This window comes from Xiphophorus couchianus, chromosome 7 (assembly GCF_001444195.1).
Source record: "Xiphophorus couchianus chromosome 7, X_couchianus-1.0, whole genome shotgun sequence".
Classification (NCBI taxonomy): domain Eukaryota; kingdom Metazoa; phylum Chordata; class Actinopteri; order Cyprinodontiformes; family Poeciliidae; genus Xiphophorus; species Xiphophorus couchianus.
In genome coordinates this window covers 4982815-5000573 of record NC_040234.1, presented here as the reverse complement: position 1 = coordinate 5000573, position 17759 = coordinate 4982815, and the positions used below count along the sequence as shown (strand labels likewise).

General features: G+C 39.1%; 1 long non-coding RNA gene across 1 annotated transcript; it reads right to left on the bottom strand.

Annotated features, from left to right (window-relative positions):
• Positions 1-4579: 4579 nt before the first annotated feature.
• On the bottom strand, positions 4580-6319 carry LOC114148054 (uncharacterized). Its single transcript, XR_003596197.1, has 5 exons — positions 6284-6319; positions 6017-6117; positions 5784-5853; positions 5358-5686; positions 4580-5023 (listed from the first exon to the last, which is right to left on the bottom strand). It is a non-coding gene; the product is annotated as an uncharacterized LOC114148054 (long non-coding RNA).
• Between the last annotated feature and the right edge of the window lie 11440 nt (positions 6320-17759).

Genomic DNA, 17759 nt, shown 5'->3' with positions numbered 1-17759 from the left:
CAACATTCTAATGATATCCCACATGCTATTGACAGCATGTAGGGAAAGATATGTTCAGCCTGCTTTGATCAGAAAAACGAACTGCTTCAAACAGTTACAATTCTGTCTCTCCCTCTCTGTCTCACTCACATGACAGCTGAGCTGCTCTTTAGAACTACAATGACTGAAGGTTAGAACTACAACATGGCGGACACTCAGTGCCTACAAAAGAGGTCTGAGCTGAATGTCAGAACTACAACATGGAGGAACTGTCAGTTACTACAGAGGAGGACTGAGCTGGCCTTTAGAACTACTTGTGTTTTGGGCTTTTTAGAACTGATTTTACCCAATCATTGTTACACATAGGTTTAGTGTGGCAATTTAAAATTAAGTTTAATGAAAATTTCAAAATAAAAGCCTTGAATATTTTTACATTATGTAATTGCTCTTTTGAGCATTATATAACTGATTTAATCCATTGAGTGTTATACATGGGATTTGTGTGGCCCTTTGAAATGAAGTTTAACAAAAATTTCAAAATAAAAGCCTTGACAAATTTTACATCATGTAATTGCTCTTTTTGGCTTTTTTTTTTTTAACTTTTTCGTCCAAAACACTGTTACACGTGGTATTAGTTTGGCCCATTGAAATGAAGCATACTGAAAACTTCAAAATAAAAGCCTTGAATATTTTTACATCACATAAATGCTCTTTTGAGCATTATATAACTGATTCAACCCAATGACTATTAGACATGGGATTAGACTTGTCCTTTGAAATGAAGCTTAACAAAAGTTTCAAAATAAAAGCCTTGACAATTTTTACATCATGTAATTGCTCTTTTTGGCTTTATGTGACTTTTTATCCAAAGCACTGTTACACAATGGAATACTGTGGGCATTTAAAATGAAGCTTACTGCAAATTTCAAAATAAAAGCCTCAATATGCCCCTGAGGTAATGAACTGCGCAAGGCAGTTCATTAGCATTAGCATTTTAGCTTATATAAGCTATTAGCTATTTATTTGACTTATTAGCCATGTTTAGTCTACTGAATGGAGTAAGTCCATTATAGAAAACATCCAATGATGTCCCATATGCTACTGACAGCAATCACGCTAACATTAGCATTTTTGCTAATTTTAGCTGATACACTTACTTTATCATACTGGATGGTGCACGTCCATGTTAGTAAACATTCTTGTGAATCTCCTCATATGACTGCAGCTTTCTTTAGCATTGATGCTAATTTCTAGCATCAGAACGCTGGGTCCAAACCGACGGGCACACTTTGGCAGGCCCCGGTTAAATTTCTTCAGGAATTTTCTAGTTAACAGCTTTTATAGCCTATAATAACACTATATACGCTGTTAATGACTTATTTTAACTGAGATGCTTCGCTTTGAAAATAATTAAACTTTAAGACTAAAAAGGAAGAGAAAAGAATACAGCAAACTCAAATCCCGAATCACACGTCACAGAATGACGTCAATGACCGCCTGAAACAGAGTCTTTGAATGTAGGCCTTCTGCGATCATTTGGTCACTAATCATTTTCTTTGTCTTGCAGGTAAATGCTTGTAAACACAAAAGCCATTAAAGATAGGTTATCCTTTCTAAAATGGACGAGCATCGCTATGCAGGATAAAAAGAGAATTTTTAGTCCTGGTCTTTATTTAAAGGCCTGTATGAAAAGGAGGAGGATATGTGGCCTCTGATTGGCTCAGCTGGTTATTGGTATTAAATGACGGCAATCTGTGTCATGTGACTAAACTTTAATAGTCACGTGACATTTGATATAGCTATATGATGTTGCTATATAGAAATAGATATTTAAATCTTCATCACTGTATTTTTTATACAGTCTTTGAATGTAGACTGTATAAAATCTGCATTTTATACAGTCTATTTGCGATAATTTAGTCACTTTGTCTTTTCTTTGTCATGTCAATATTTGTAAAAACAAAAACAAAATATTCTACCAGTTTATAAAATGTATAATTACATTACAAAAAAAAATGTCATTACAGGAAATCTTAGTGACAGGGCCTATAAATGAAAGTATATATAATTAAACTCAGGGGCGATTCTAGGATCTGACCTTTAGGGCTGCTGAGCCCCCAGCAGGGATAAAACCCATGAAAAGATATTTGTTTGTTCAGTTTTCTAAATCTAACTGCTAATTTACATACATTCACAAACAAAATAAAGAGACATGTTGTCAGTAATTCATAGAATAAAAGAACAATGTTCATTTTACTCAAACATAAACCTATAAAGAGTAAAATCAGAGAAACTTTTCATTTTTTCCAGAGGTGTATATACTCAGTTTGAAATAAAATCTCAAGATTACATCATGCCTGCCAACATCTGCTAACATTAATGAGTTCAATCAATGCATTTTTATGACAGGCTAAATGTGTGTTGGGCATTGTGATTCTTGATATTTTTTGTTCAATGGCTCTTTTGTTCTTTTTTTGTAAATAAGATTCTTCCTCTTTTATTTCTGGCCAGTGTTCACTCTTTTGTTTGTCCATTAATCTTTTCACACCCATATTTCCCATGTTTTTGTCCTTTATCTCTTTTTTCATGCAACTCTCCATGTCCTGTTAGTTCCTCCCAGCTTAGATCAGCTTGATCTGTTTCTTTAGACTCCGTGGGAACAGAATGAATGTGAGAAGAGATTCTGAATTTCAGGCTCATTTTAAACCATAAAAGTTGATCAAACCTTAATGTTTTCTTTTGCTTGTTTTCATACAAACAAAATATAACTTGTTTGTACCAGGCTTCATGCCAATGAGTTTAAATAGCATAAAAAAGGAAATCAAATGATTGTCCTTCTGCTCTAAAGCAGATTTATCATCTCAAATGATCCAAATCTGATATCTGAATAAAACCAAAGCAGTGATGGCAAAAAAACCTTTTATTGAAATTTCTTACAACTTGATGTTATTTCACTCTATGATCAGCTTAATAACTTTCCATGCTTTCATAAATCAAGTGAAAGTTACACAAAAGACTAAACAGAATACAAAAACCTCCAAAATACACCATGACATCATAATTAATAAAAATAACATGACACTGCGAAATATATACAAAAAATTTAATATCTTCCTCATGCTTTCACAAATCAAGTGAAAGTTACACACAAAAATAAAACAGAATACAATAAGTCCAAAAATACATGTATTATATTACATCATAATACATAGAAATAACCTGACACTGCAAAATATTTTACATTCTTTAATATCTTCCTCCTGCTTCCTGTCTTGTAAATAAACACCATGATTTTCACCCTGTTGTGAGACTTTTCTTTAGCATTGTGATGACTGTGAAATATAAATTTAATCTTTAAATGTACACATTTGTTCAATTTTTACTCTTCAGAAACCAACAAAATGTGTGTTTTTGCACTGAGCAGGAGCCACAATGATTTTCTGTAATTCCATCAGATTATGCAGCATATCTTCTTCATTCCACACATTACATACACATTATTACATAAAAACATGCTACCATGACTTTTCTTTAACAATATTAGTTTCTGGACAGAGGAAATGAGCTGAACACATTCTTCAACAGGTTCAGTCCAGGAACAAGCTCATCATCTTCCTCTCCTGTCTGCAGCCAAACAGATTTCTCATCCTCCTCTGACCCACAGCTTTCCTGTCAAACCTCAGATGTTCCATCTTCCACCTCAGTCATGGACTCTTCTGCTTCCACAAGTTTGTCTTTAACCACATCAGGAGACGCTGCTGCTCCCTTTGCCTCCACCTCCAACTTTTCTGTATCTAGAAGTCAGGTGAAGAAGCAGCCGGAGAAACTGAACAGGAACGAGGCTGCAGGTCCAGATGCTGTCAGTCCCAGATTCCCTCTGTGGGATTCTGCAGCATCTCTTCAACCTTTGCCTGACCCAAGAGGAGGTTCCGTTGTTGTGGAAGACATCCTGTCTGGTTCCGGTACCGAAGAAAAGTCACCCATCAGTCATAATGACTGTAGACCTGTTGCCCTGACGTCCCACATCATGAAGGTCCTGGAGAGATTCCTGGTGGCCCACTTGAGTAAGCAGACGATCACATATCAGGACCCCCTGCAGTTTGCTTATCGCCGTGGAGTTGGAGTTGATCAGACACCTGCTTCAACAAACCCACTGTCATCTGGACAAAGCAGGCAGCACAGTGAGGATCAGGGTCTTTGGTTCCCAGGTGCATTGAACACAATTCAGCCTGATCTGCTCTGTTAGAAACTCCAGAAGACACAGGTGGAGGCCTCAACAATCACCTGCATCTGTGACAACCTGACAAACAGACCACAGTTAGTGAGACTGAAGGACTGTGTGTCTAACCAGGTGCTCAACAACATGGGAACACCACAGGGCACTGTACTCTCACCATTCATTTTCACCCTCTACTGTTGAGACCTCCAGCACAAGTCCGACTTCTGTCATCTACAGAAATACTCAGACGACTCTGCAGTTGTTGTGTATCAGAGGAAGACAAGAGGCTGAGTACAGAGATCTGGTGGATCACTTTGTGGCCAGGTGAGGGAACAATCATCTAATCCTGACTGTAAACAAAACAAAGGAGAGGGTTGTTGATTTCAGGAGAAACAGGAAACCCTATTTCCATCATGGGAGAAGATGTGGAGGTGGTTCAGGAATATAAATACCTCGGTGTTCATCTGGAACACAGACTGGACTGGAGACGCAACAGAAGACAGGAACCACATGGACAAGCCGTCTACAAAAAGAGACAGAGCAGACTGCACTTCTCCAGGAAGCTAAGATCCTTCAAGGTTTGCAGCAAGTTGCTGCAGATCTTTAAGTCTGCTGCTGAGAGTGTCATCTCTTCTGCTATCATCTGTTGGTGCAGCAGCATCAGAGCCAGGAACCTCAAAAGGCTCAACAATCTGATAAAGAAGGCTGGATTGGTTCTGGTTCTGTTCTGGAGATGACTGTGGAATCTCTGGAGATGACGCAAAGAAAGATTCTTCAGAAGAGTCAAGAAAGCTATGGACGACTCTGACCGTCCTCTTCATGAGTCTGTATGGGGAAAACAGAGTATCATCAGTCAGAGGCTTCTTCAGGTTTGCTGCAACACAGACAGCTACAAAAGATCTTTCCTGCTGACAGCAATCAGTCATCTGCAATAACTCTTTGAAGAATCTGAATTAATGAGCTGCAACTACATTTCATTTCCCTTTGGGATCAATAAAGTCAAAGCATGTTTGGGTCATTCTTGCACACTACTCAAAGTTTGATAGAAAAAAATATTGAACAATTGGAAGTTATGGTGGAAACATTTTTGTGGTTTCAATGAAATGAAACAAAAAATGTAAAAAGATAATGAAGTTTCTCTTTTCCTGTGCAGTTTCACCTGTTTGCAGCTCGTTTTGCTGTTTGCTGCGCGTTTGCAGTTGTCGGCCACAGTTTCTGATCAAGTCATTATCTCCTCAACCTTCACCATCATCTGTTACAACCAGTAGATGAGTAGATGGACAAAGTAACCTGCTGTCAGTGTTGGTCAACTCATGCTTGGTTTGTTATTGAAGGACCTGCTTCACATGGTCCTTCTTTATTCTGTGTCCTCAGGTGTCCCCCTGTTGCATCAGGAAACTTCATCTTGGGATTTCCAGCAGGATTTTCTGAGTCCCTTCAGTCCTCTGTGTCTTCTCTCTCCTGATTGGTCCAGTGCTGCTGGTGATGCTGGACAATCATCACATAATAATACACACATTCCTTAATCTCTGTCTAAATAACAGATGATTAAAGTGAATTCCTGATCAAGTCATCATGTCCTCACCTTTTCCACAATCTGTTACAACCAGTAGATCAGCAGTTGGAGCAGGTCGTCTTCTTTAATTGTTGGTCAACTCAAGTTGAGGTACATGAGTTGACGGAGAAATGAAATAAAGAGAAAAGACATCAGAGTTTAAAAAAAAGAGAACATGGACAGAAGAAAGAACAGCTTTGAAATTTGACCTTAATTTCATTCATATTTAAAATTGTTAGCTGGGTAAAAATAAGTTTTCTTACTTTTTTTCGTCAACAGGGTTCTCTTCTCTACCTCCACCTTACTGGTGGTGTTGAAGGTGGAGGTTTACAGGTGGAGCATGTCTTCTTTAATTGTTGGTCAACTCAAGTCGTGGTACATGAGTTGACGGAGAAATGAAATAAAGATAAAACATAACAGGGTTAAAAAACAGAGAATATAAATCTGCAGAAAAAAGAAAAGGTTTGAAATCTGATCTCAATTTCATCCATATTTAAAATTGTTACTCGGGTAAAAATAGGTTTTCTTACTTTTTTTGTCAACAGGGTTCTCTTATCTTCCTCCGTCTGACTGGTGGTGTTGAAGGTGGAGGTTTACAGGTGGAGCAGGTCTTCTTCTTTAATTGTTGGTCAACTCAAGTCAAGTGACATGAGTTGACTGAGAAATGAAATAAAGAGAAAAGACAACAGAGTTAAAAAATGTGAACATGGACAGAAGAAAGAACAGCTTTGAAATTTGACCTCAATTTCATCCATATTTAAAATCGCTAGCCAGGTAAAAATAGGTTTTTTACTGTTTTTTTGTTAACTGGGATCTCTTATCTTCCACTGTCTGACTGGTGGTGTTGAAGGTGGAGGTTTACAGGCTGACGAGATCCAACCTGGAATGATCAGAGAATCAGAGATCTGCCACCAGCATGATGTGAAGGTAGAATGCAAAAACTTACAAGCGGTGTGAAAAACAAGGGATCCAGAAGGCAGGAACCACATGGACAACGATGAAAGAATCCAGCGATGAGCAGCTAAAACCTGAAAGATTAAAAACTGGGAGACTGGATTAGTAGACGAACAGGACAGAATAATTTACTATATTGGAAAGCAGCGTGTAGGGAAGCACCACTATTACACCCTGAAACAGGACGGAGTTGAGAGGAAAACACAAAGTCGAAGAAAAGCCCCGGTGCAAGGCGCTACCGAAGGCTTCCTCAGTCCTGCCAGAAACCTTAACATCTAAAATACTCAATTTAGTAGCGGAACAAAGAAAAGCCCCAGTGCAAGGCGCTACCGAAGGCTTCCTCAGTCCTGCCAGAAACCTTAACATCTAAAATACTAAATTTAGCAGCGGAACAAAGAAAAGCCCCGGTGCAAGGCGCTATCGAAGGCTTCCTCAGTCCTGCCAGAAACCTTAACATCTAAAATACTCAATTTAGTAGCGGAACAAAGAAAAGCCCCGGTGCAAGGCGCTACCGAAGGCTTCCTCAGTCTGCCTAGAAACCCAATGGCTTTAATAAAAAACATGAGAGAAATGATGATGTCCTAATGTGACTTCCCAAATAGGTCTTCAGTTTTTACAGATCCCAATCTAATCAGAGTCACTTGACAAGACGTAGTGAGGTCTAAAGAACACGTGTCTGGAACTCTCTCTTGCTGTTATTCCGCTAGATGTTGAAGGTATTGCTTCCTCTACTGTGTCCTCTTCACAGAAAAAGAAGTCAGGGTATGACAAAGTTGAATCTTCAAAGTATATTGATGGTGAAGGACTGAAAACGAGGGGTGACAGAATGGGATCCTCATATGGCGACATTGTTGAGAGACTGAAAACACTGGGTGGCAAAATGGTATCTTCAAAGTGCGTCGATGTTGAGGGACTGAGGACGGGGGATGACAAAATAGGATCTTCAAAGTGCGTCGGCGTTGAAGGACTGAGGACGGGGGATGACAGAGTTGAATCTTCAAAGTATATTGATGGTGAAGGAGTGAAAACGAGGGGTGACAGAATGGGATCCTCATATGGCGACATTGTTGAGAGACTGAAAACACTGGGTGGCAAAATGGTATCTTCAAAGTGCGTTGGTGTTGAGGGACTGAGGACGGGGGATGACAAAATAGGATCCTCATATGGCGACATTGATGAGAGACTGATCACACTGGGTGACAAAATAGGATCCTCATATGGCGACAATGGTGAGAGAAAGAAATCAATGGGTGGAAAAATGGGATCTTCAAAGTGCGTCGGTGTTGAAGGACTGAGGACGGGGGATGACAAAATAGAATCTTGAAAGTGCGTCGGTGTTGAGGGACTGAGGACGGGGGATGACAAAATAGAATCTTGAAAGTGCGTCGGTGTTGAGGGACTGAGGACGGGGGATGACAAAATAGAATCTTCAAAGTGCATCGGTGTTGAAGGACTGAGGACGGGGGATGACAAAATAGGATCTTCAAAGTGCATCGGTGTTGAAGGACTGAGGACGGGGTATGACAAAGTTGAATCTTCAAAGTATATTGATGGTGAAGGAGTGAAAACGAGGGGTGACAGAATGGGATCCTCATATGGCGACATTGTTGAGAGACTGAAAACACTGGGTGGCAAAATGGTATCTTCAAAGTGCGTTGGTGTTGAGGGACTGAGGACGGGGGATGACAAAATAGGATCCTCATATGGCGACATTGATGAGAGACTGATAACACTGGGTGACAAAATAGGATCCTCATATGGCGACATTGATGAGAGACTGATAACACTGGGTGACAAAATAGGATCCTCATTTGGCGACATTGATGAGAGACTGATAACACTGGGTGACAAAATGGGATCCTCATATGGCGACATTGGTGAGAGACTGATAACACTGGGTGAGAAAATGGGATCCTCATTTGGCGACATTGGTGAGAGACTGATAACACTGGGTGACAAAATGGGATCCTCATATGGCGACATTGATGAGAGACTGATAACACTGGGTGACAAAATAGGATCCTCATATGGCGACATTGATGAGAGACTGATAACACTGGGTGACAAAATAGGATCCTCATTTGGCGACATTGATGAGAGACTGATAACACTGGGTGACAAAATGGGATCCTCATATGGCGACATTGGTGAGAGACTGATAACACTGGGTGACAAAATGGGATCTTCAAAGTGCGTCGGTGTTGATGGAATGAGGACGGGGGATGACAAAATGGGATCTTCAAAGTGCGTCGGTGTTGAGGGACTGAGGACAGGTGGTAACTCAATGGGATCGTCATATTCCGTCTTTTGGTACGGAAAGGACAGGACACTATACTTGGTCCTCTTGGCTGGGGGCTCCTCTTCAGCATCACTCTTCTTTGTCCTCTTTCCGTTTATGCCAGTCACAGATGTCACATGAGCCGTGTCCTCTTCCAAACCTACCTGATGATGTTGCAAGGTACCGATAGGTCTGGACTTCTCTGGACGTAAAATGGGCTCTTCCTGTTTGTCAGGTCCAGATGGGAATTCAACTGAATTACAAGGAGCCAGGTCTTCTTGGGGCTTCTGAGCCACCCCTAATTTAATGTTTGGTCGAAGGACCTGGACAACCCGAAATCGGGATCTAAAGTCATCCTGGTCTCCATTACCTACCTCGTCTTCACTGGAGCTGTTAGTAGAGCTACCACTGGAGCTGGTAATATTGCTATCAGTGGAGCTGGTAGAACAGTCCACAGACTGCGGAGGTGAACTATACTTCAACTCCTCTCCGTGGTCTTCAGAAACCATGTCGGCTTCATTTAACCACAACTTACCGTGTTCCTCACCATTATCTGGACGTCCCTCCAACGTTGGGGATCCATCTGCTGGAAGCGCCATGGTATGGGCTGTGAAGAAAAAACCAAAGCCAAAAAAGCTATAAATCTGTATCTTGGAAAAAATCACAAAAGTCCAAAGCAATGTTTAGAGGGAACACTGAAATACCAACAATACAATAACCCAGCTTTGTGAATGTGTTTGTTTTTCTTGAATATATTTAATTAGCAATATTAATGCTATGCCAGATGTGATTATACAACAAGAACGGGAATTAAGAGATAAAATAAATAAAGCTTATATTTAGTCACAAAAAAACCAGCAAAAAACACAATTTTACATAAAAACCAGAACAAACTCTAAAACTCAGTGATCAAACACGTATAAACCATCAGCACTCAGACAAACAAACTTGCAATGCAAACACGGCATTGCATGTTTGCAAAGTGTTCCTTCATTTTTTATTGAAGTCATTTTAAATAATGTCACCAATGTATCCATGGAAACTAAATATGTTTGTGTAGGCATTTATCAAAAAGAAAAAAAGGGCAAAGAACCATCCAGTTTACCAAGAATTGGAATCCAAAGTCATTGAAGATGATTTTCACAAATAAATCATTATTTTGCTGTGAAAATTAGCTTTGATTGATGATCACTACGACTATACACGATTCATTGCCTATTAATGGTCTATCATTAACGAACACACACACTTACAATGCTTATTACTGGGGCGACAGTGGTAGGAGTTTGCCCTGCAATGGTCCGCCTCTGTCGTTGTGTCCTTGAGCAAGACACTTCTCTCACCTTTAGCTGGAGTTTATTGCTGGCACCATACAACATCTGTGGCTACAATCCATTAGCTTATAAACATCAGTGTGTGAACGCGGACATGAATGGAAATTTTATGGAAAGCGTCCTAACAAACCGTTAGTCTGATGTCATTACCATGGAAACCAAGTATGTTTGTCAGGGCATTTAAAAAAAACCCAAAACACATCAACATGTCCCTATCTTGAAAAAATAATGAAACTAAACAATTCAAATATAGGTTATTATAAGGGTAAACACTATTTTTTAAATTTTTTTTAAAAAATATTAAATATTTAAGTCATTTCATTTTGCGTATCCATGGAAACTGAGTGTTTACCACGGCATTTTTCAAAAAATAACGGTCAAAAAACAAGCAACTTTTTCATTAATTTGAAGTTAATTGAACTAATTTGACTATAATTCAGTAAAATGCATATATTTCTTAAATTATTACACCACAGTTTAACATTCCCGACATTTCCAGCGAAATTCAGTAAAGAAAAAGGCTCATTAGTTAACTAGTTAGTTAGATCTATGCTAGCAAAGAATGCTACTCGTCTTTTTTTCTACAGCAGTCAGTATTTCTTTAAAACACACACACACGAACGCAAAAATAAACTAAACAAGTCACTAATATCTTAGTAATAACTTGCTTTGGTTTATTAAAAATAGTAGAAGAATGATTTGAACCTTCCAGCTGGTCACCCTGCTGCTTCTTCTCCCGGTCAGGAAACGTCTTTCGCAGGTTTGGTATCCACGGGTTTCTTCAGCAAGTGCGAATTTCAGCAAGTTCTTCTTCAGCAAGTTTTGCACAGCAGATTCTCGACAAGCTCAAACCTTCCGAGGCTTTAAAGGCTCCTTCAGGCGTCTCTGTCAAAAGTCCCGTCGCAAAGGGGAAAGAACTCAGAAGGTCGGCGTCATTTATAGGCTCGAGGACGCTAACGTCGTTGCCATGACTTCCATTGACGAACGCACGCGCTGGTGCGTGAGAGAAATTGGACCACAAATAACGGAGATTTTTTTTTTTCTTTCGAAATGTTTTATTGTTACTTGGGACGTTTTTTAAAACATGGCATTGTACAGTTATACATAAATTTTTACTTATCTTTTAATAAATACAATTCCTTAATTAAGTTAAACTAAAAGAGGATAAGAACAAGGACATTAAAACAATAACTCTGTATGTTTAAAAGTTGAGCAGGACCGGGGTGACTCCTTACGAAGTTCGGAGCCGTCCGGTTCTTCCAAGCAGCGCTGCTGCTCAGAGGGGATCCCCGCCCTGAAGCTCCTTCCCGCCTGCCTCACCCGGGGAGCCAGGCCGCCGCTGCTGGGACCTCCGTCCGTGAAGCGCCGGATCCTTCGTTCAAGGAGGCGCAGGCGATTCTTCTTTGTGGCTGTGTCCATACTTATATAATGTATAACTACCTTATACATTATAAAAGTATTATTGGGGCCTGCCCATAGCAATGCATAAGGAGAGCAGTACTGACTTGTGAAGTCAGCAGCATGTGGGACATCACTAGGATGTTTTCTATAATTGACTTACTCTTTCAGTATACTAAACACGGCTAATAAGTAAAATAAATAGCTAATAGCTTATTTAAGCTAAAATGCTTAAATGCTTAAATAAGCATTTAACTGTATTTCTGAGCTCTGCATACACCATTTTTGTCTCATCACTGCAATTACTGTGAGTGAGCTACAAATATGAATCGCGGTACTATGGGAGAAGACAAATAGTTCTCTCATATGCTTCAAACGGTTTTTCAATACGTCTCTCGGTTCCTGAACGGCAAGGAGTTGTTCAGGCTGCTTTTTCCATATAAACCAATGGGGTGTCTCACAAAGATAGAAATCTTTGTCCACCTCTCTGTGTCACACACACATGACAGTTAGCAGAGGATTGATAACCATAGCAACGGAACACAGGAGGCGATTGGCTGCTGGTAGATTGGAGATTGGACTACAAATACGCATCACTGTAGTTCTAATCAACACTCAGTTAAAACAGAGGGCTGAGCTGCCATTTAGAACTACTGGCTGTTTTGGCCAGTAAATAACGGATTTAACCCAAACACTGTTAGACAGTTTAATTAGTCTGGTCATTTAATATGAAGCTTATGTTTTTTTCAAAATAAAAGCCTCAGTATCCCCCTCAGGTTAATGCACCGCCTATGGCGGTGCAATAATATTAGCATGCATTCTATTTTTCTCTCAGGTTAGGGAACTGCCTTGCTCAGCAAGGCAGTTCATTAGCATTAGCCTTTTACCTTAAATAAGCTATTAGCTATTTTCTTACTTATTAGCCATGTTTAATATACTGAGTGCAGTAAGTCAATTACAGACAACATTCTAATGATATCCCACATGCTATTGACAGCATGTAGGGAAAGATATGTTCAGCCTGCTTTGATCAGAAAAACGAACTGCTTCAAACAGTTACAATTCTGTCTCTCCCTCTCTGTCTCACTCACATGACAGCTGAGCTGCTCTTTAGAACTACAATGACTGAAGGTTAGAACTACAACATGGCGGACACTCAGTGCCTACAAAAGAGGTCTGAGCTGAATGTCAGAACTACAACATGGAGGAACTGTCAGTTACTACAGAGGAGGACTGAGCTGGCCTTTAGAACTACTTGTGTTTTGGGCTTTTTATAACTGATTTTACCCAATCATTGTTACACATAGGTTTAGTGTGGCAATTTAAAATTAAGTTGAATGAAAATTTCAAAATAAAAGCCTTGAATATTTTTACATTATGTAATTGCTCTTTTGAGCATTATATAACTGATTTAATCCATTGAGTGTTATACATGGGATTTGTGTGGCCCTTTGAAATGAAGTTTAACAAAAATTTCAAAATAAAAGCCTTGACAAATTTTACATCATGTAATTGCTCTTTTTGGCTTTTTTTTTTTTAACTTTTTCGTCCAAAACACTGTTACACGTGGTATTAGTTTGGCCCATTGAAATGAAGCATACTGAAAACTTCAAAATAAAAGCCTTGAATATTTTTACATCACATAAATGCTCTTTTGAGCATTATATAACTGATTCAACCCAATGACTATTAGACATGGGATTAGACTTGTCCTTTGAAATGAAGCTTAACAAAAGTTTCAAAATAAAAGCCTTGACAATTTTTACATCATGTAATTGCTCTTTTTGGCTTTATGTGACTTTTTATCCAAAGCACTGTTACACAATGGAATACTGTGGGCATTTAAAATGAAGCTTACTGCAAATTTCAAAATAAAAGCCTCAATATGCCCCTGAGGTAATGAACTGCGCAAGGCAGTTCATTAGCATTAGCATTTTAGCTTATATAAGCTATTAGCTATTTATTTGACTTATTAGCCATGTTTAGTCTACTGAATGGAGTAAGTCCATTATAGAAAACATCCAATGATGTCCCATATGCTACTGACAGCAATCACGCTAACATTAGCATTTTTGCTAATTTTAGCTGATACACTTACTTTATCATACTGGATGGTGCACGTCCATGTTAGTAAACATTCTTGTGAATCTCCTCATATGACTGCAGCTTTCTTTAGCATTGATGCTAATTTCTAGCATCAGAACGCTGGGTCCAAACCGACGGGCACACTTTGGCAGGCCCCGGTTAAATTTCTTCAGGAATTTTCTAGTTAACAGCTTTTATAGCCTATAATAACACTATATACGCTGTTAATGACTTATTTTAACTGAGATGCTTCGCTTTGAAAATAATTAAACTTTAAGACTAAAAAGGAAGAGAAAAGAATACAGCAAACTCAAATCCCGAATCACACGTCACAGAATGACGTCAATGACCGCCTGAAACAGAGTCTTTGAATGTAGGCCTTCTGCGATCATTTGGTCACTAATCATTTTCTTTGTCTTGCAGGTAAATGCTTGTAAACACAAAAGCCATTAAAGATAGGTTACCCTTTCTAAAATGGACGAGCATCGCTATGCAGGATAAAAAGAGAATTTTTAGTCCTGGTCTTTATTTAAAGGCCTGTATGAAAAGGAGGAGGATATGTGGCCTCTGATTGGCTCAGCTGGTTATTGGTATTAAATGACGGCAATCTGTGTCATGTGACTAAACTTTAATAGTCACGTGACATTTGATATAGATATATGATGTTGCTATATAGAAATAGATATTTAAATCTTCATCACTGTATTTTTTATACAGTCTTTGAATGTAGACTGTATAAAATCTGCATTTTATACAGTCTATTTGCGATAATTTAGTCACTTTGTCTTTTCTTTGTCATGTCAATATTTGTAAAAACAAAAACAAAATATTCTACCAGTTTATAAAATGTATAATTACATTACAAAAAAAAATGTCATTACAGGAAATCTTAGTGACAGGGCCTATAAATGAAAGTATATATAATTAAACTCAGGGGCGATTCTAGGATCTGACCTTTAGGGCTGCTGAGCCCCCAGCAGGGATAAAACCCATGAAAAGATATTTGTTTGTTCAGTTTTCTAAATCTAACTGCTAATTTACATACATTCACAAACAAAATAAAGAGACATGTTGTCAGTAATTCATAGAATAAAAGAACAATGTTCATTTTACTCAAACATAAACCTATAAAGAGTAAAATCAGAGAAACTTTTCATTTTTTCCAGAGGTGTATATACTCAGTTTGAAATAAAATCTCAAGATTACATCATGCCTGCCAACATCTGCTAACATTAATGAGTTCAATCAATGCATTTTTATGACAGGCTAAATGTGTGTTGGGCATTGTGATTCTTGATATTTTTTGTTCAATGGCTCTTTTGTTCTTTTTTTGTAAATAAGATTCTTCCTCTTTTATTTCTGGCCAGTGTTCACTCTTTTGTTTGTCCATTAATCTTTTCACACCCATATTTCCCATGTTTTTGTCCTTTATCTCTTTTTTCATGCAACTCTCCATGTCCTGTTAGTTCCTCCCAGCTTAGATCAGCTTGATCTGTTTCTTTAGACTCCGTGGGAACAGAATGAATGTGAGAAGAGATTCTGAATTTCAGGCTCATTTTAAACCATAAAAGTTGATCAAACCTTAATGTTTTCTTTTGCTTGTTTTCATACAAACAAAATATAACTTGTTTGTACCAGGCTTCATGCCAATGAGTTTAAATAGCATAAAAAAGGAAATCAAATGATTGTCCTTCTGCTCTAAAGCAGATTTATCATCTCAAATGATCCAAATCTGATATCTGAATAAAACCAAAGCAGTGATGGCAAAAAAACCTTTTATTGAAATTTCTTACAACTTGATGTTATTTCACTCTATGATCAGCTTAATAACTTTCCATGCTTTCATAAATCAAGTGAAAGTTACACAAAAGACTAAACAGAATACAAAAACCTCCAAAATACACCATGACATCATAATTAATAAAAATAACATGACACTGCGAAATATATACAAAAAATTTAATATCTTCCTCATGCTTTCACAAATCAAGTGAAAGTTACACACAAAAATAAAACAGAATACAATAAGTCCAAAAATACATGTATTATATTACATCATAATACATAGAAATAACCTGACACTGCAAAATATTTTACATTCTTTAATATCTTCCTCCTGCTTCCTGTCTTGTAAATAAACACCATGATTTTCACCCTGTTGTGAGACTTTTCTTTAGCATTGTGATGACTGTGAAATATAAATTTAATCTTTAAATGTACACATTTGTTCAATTTTTACTCTTCAGAAACCAACAAAATGTGTGTTTTTGCACTGAGCAGGAGCCACAATGATTTTCTGTAATTCCATCAGATTATGCAGCATATCTTCTTCATTCCACACATTACATACACATTACTACATAAAAACATGCTACCATGACTTTTTTTTAACAATATTAGTTTCTGGACAGAGGAAATGAGCTGAACACATTCTTCAACAGGTTCAGTCCAGGAACAAGCTCATCATCTTCCTCTCCTGTCTGCAGCCAAACAGATTTCTCATCCTCCTCTGACCCACAGCTTTCCTGTCAAACCTCAGATGTTCCATCTTCCACCTCAGTCATGGACTCTTCTGCTTCCACAAGTTTGTCTTTAACCACATCAGGAGATGCTGCTGCTCCCTTTGCCTCCACCTCCAACTTTTCTGTATCTAGAAGTCAGGTGAAGAAGCAGCCGGAGAAACTGAACAGGAACGAGGCTGCAGGTCCAGATGCTGTCAGTCCCAGATTCCCTCTGTGGGATTCTGCAGCATCTCTTCAACCTTTGCCTGACCCAAGAGGAGGTTCCGTTGTTGTGGAAGACATCCTGTCTGGTTCCGGTACTGAAGAAAAGTCACCCATCAGTCATAATGACTGTAGACCTGTTGCCCTGACGTCCCACATCATGAAGGTCCTGGAGAGATTCCTGGTGGCCCACTTGAGTAAGCAGACGATCACATATCAGGACCCCCTGCAGTTTGCTTATCGCCGTGGAGTTGGAGTTGATCAGACACCTGCTTCAACAAACCCACTGTCATCTGGACAAAGCAGGCAGCACAGTGAGGATCAGGGTCTTTGGTTCCCAGGTGCATTGAACACAATTCAGCCTGATCTGCTCTGTTAGAAACTCCAGAAGACACAGGTGGAGGCCTCAACAATCACCTGCATCTGTGACAACCTGACAAACAGACCACAGTTAGTGAGACTGAAGGACTGTGTGTCTAACCAGGTGCTCAACAACATGGGAACACCACAGGGCACTGTACTCTCACCATTCATTTTCACCCTCTACTGTTGAGACTTCCAGCACAAGTCCGACTTCTGTCATCTACAGAAATACTCAGACGACTCTGCAGTTGTTGTGTATCAGAGGAAGACAAGAGGCTGAGTACAGAGATCTGGTGGATCACTTTGTGGCCAGGTGAGGGAACAATCATCTAATCTTGACTGTAAACAAAACAAAGGAGATGGTTGTTGATTTCAGGAGAAACAGGAAACCCTATTTCCATCATGGGAGAAGATGTGGAGGTGGTTCAGGAATATAAATACCTCGGTGTTCATCTGGAACACAGACTGGACTGGAGACGCAACAGAAGACAGGAACCACATGGACAAGCCGTCTACAAAAAGAGACAGAGCAGACTGCACTTCTCCAGGAAGCTAAGATCCTTCAAGGTTTGCAGCAAGTTGCTGCAGATCTTTAAGTCTGCTGCTGAGAGTGTCATCTCTTCTGCTATCATCTGTTGGTGCAGCAGCATCAGAGCCAGGAACCTCAAAAGGCTCAACAATCTGATAAAGAAGGCTGGATTGGTTCTGGTTCTGTTCTGGAGATGACTGTGGAATCTCTGGAGATGACGCAAAGAAAGATTCTTCAGAAGAGTCAAGAAAGCTATGGACGACTCTGACCGTCCTCTTCATGAGTCTGTATGGGGAAAACAGAGTATCATCAGTCAGAGGCTTCTTCAGGTTTGCTGCAACA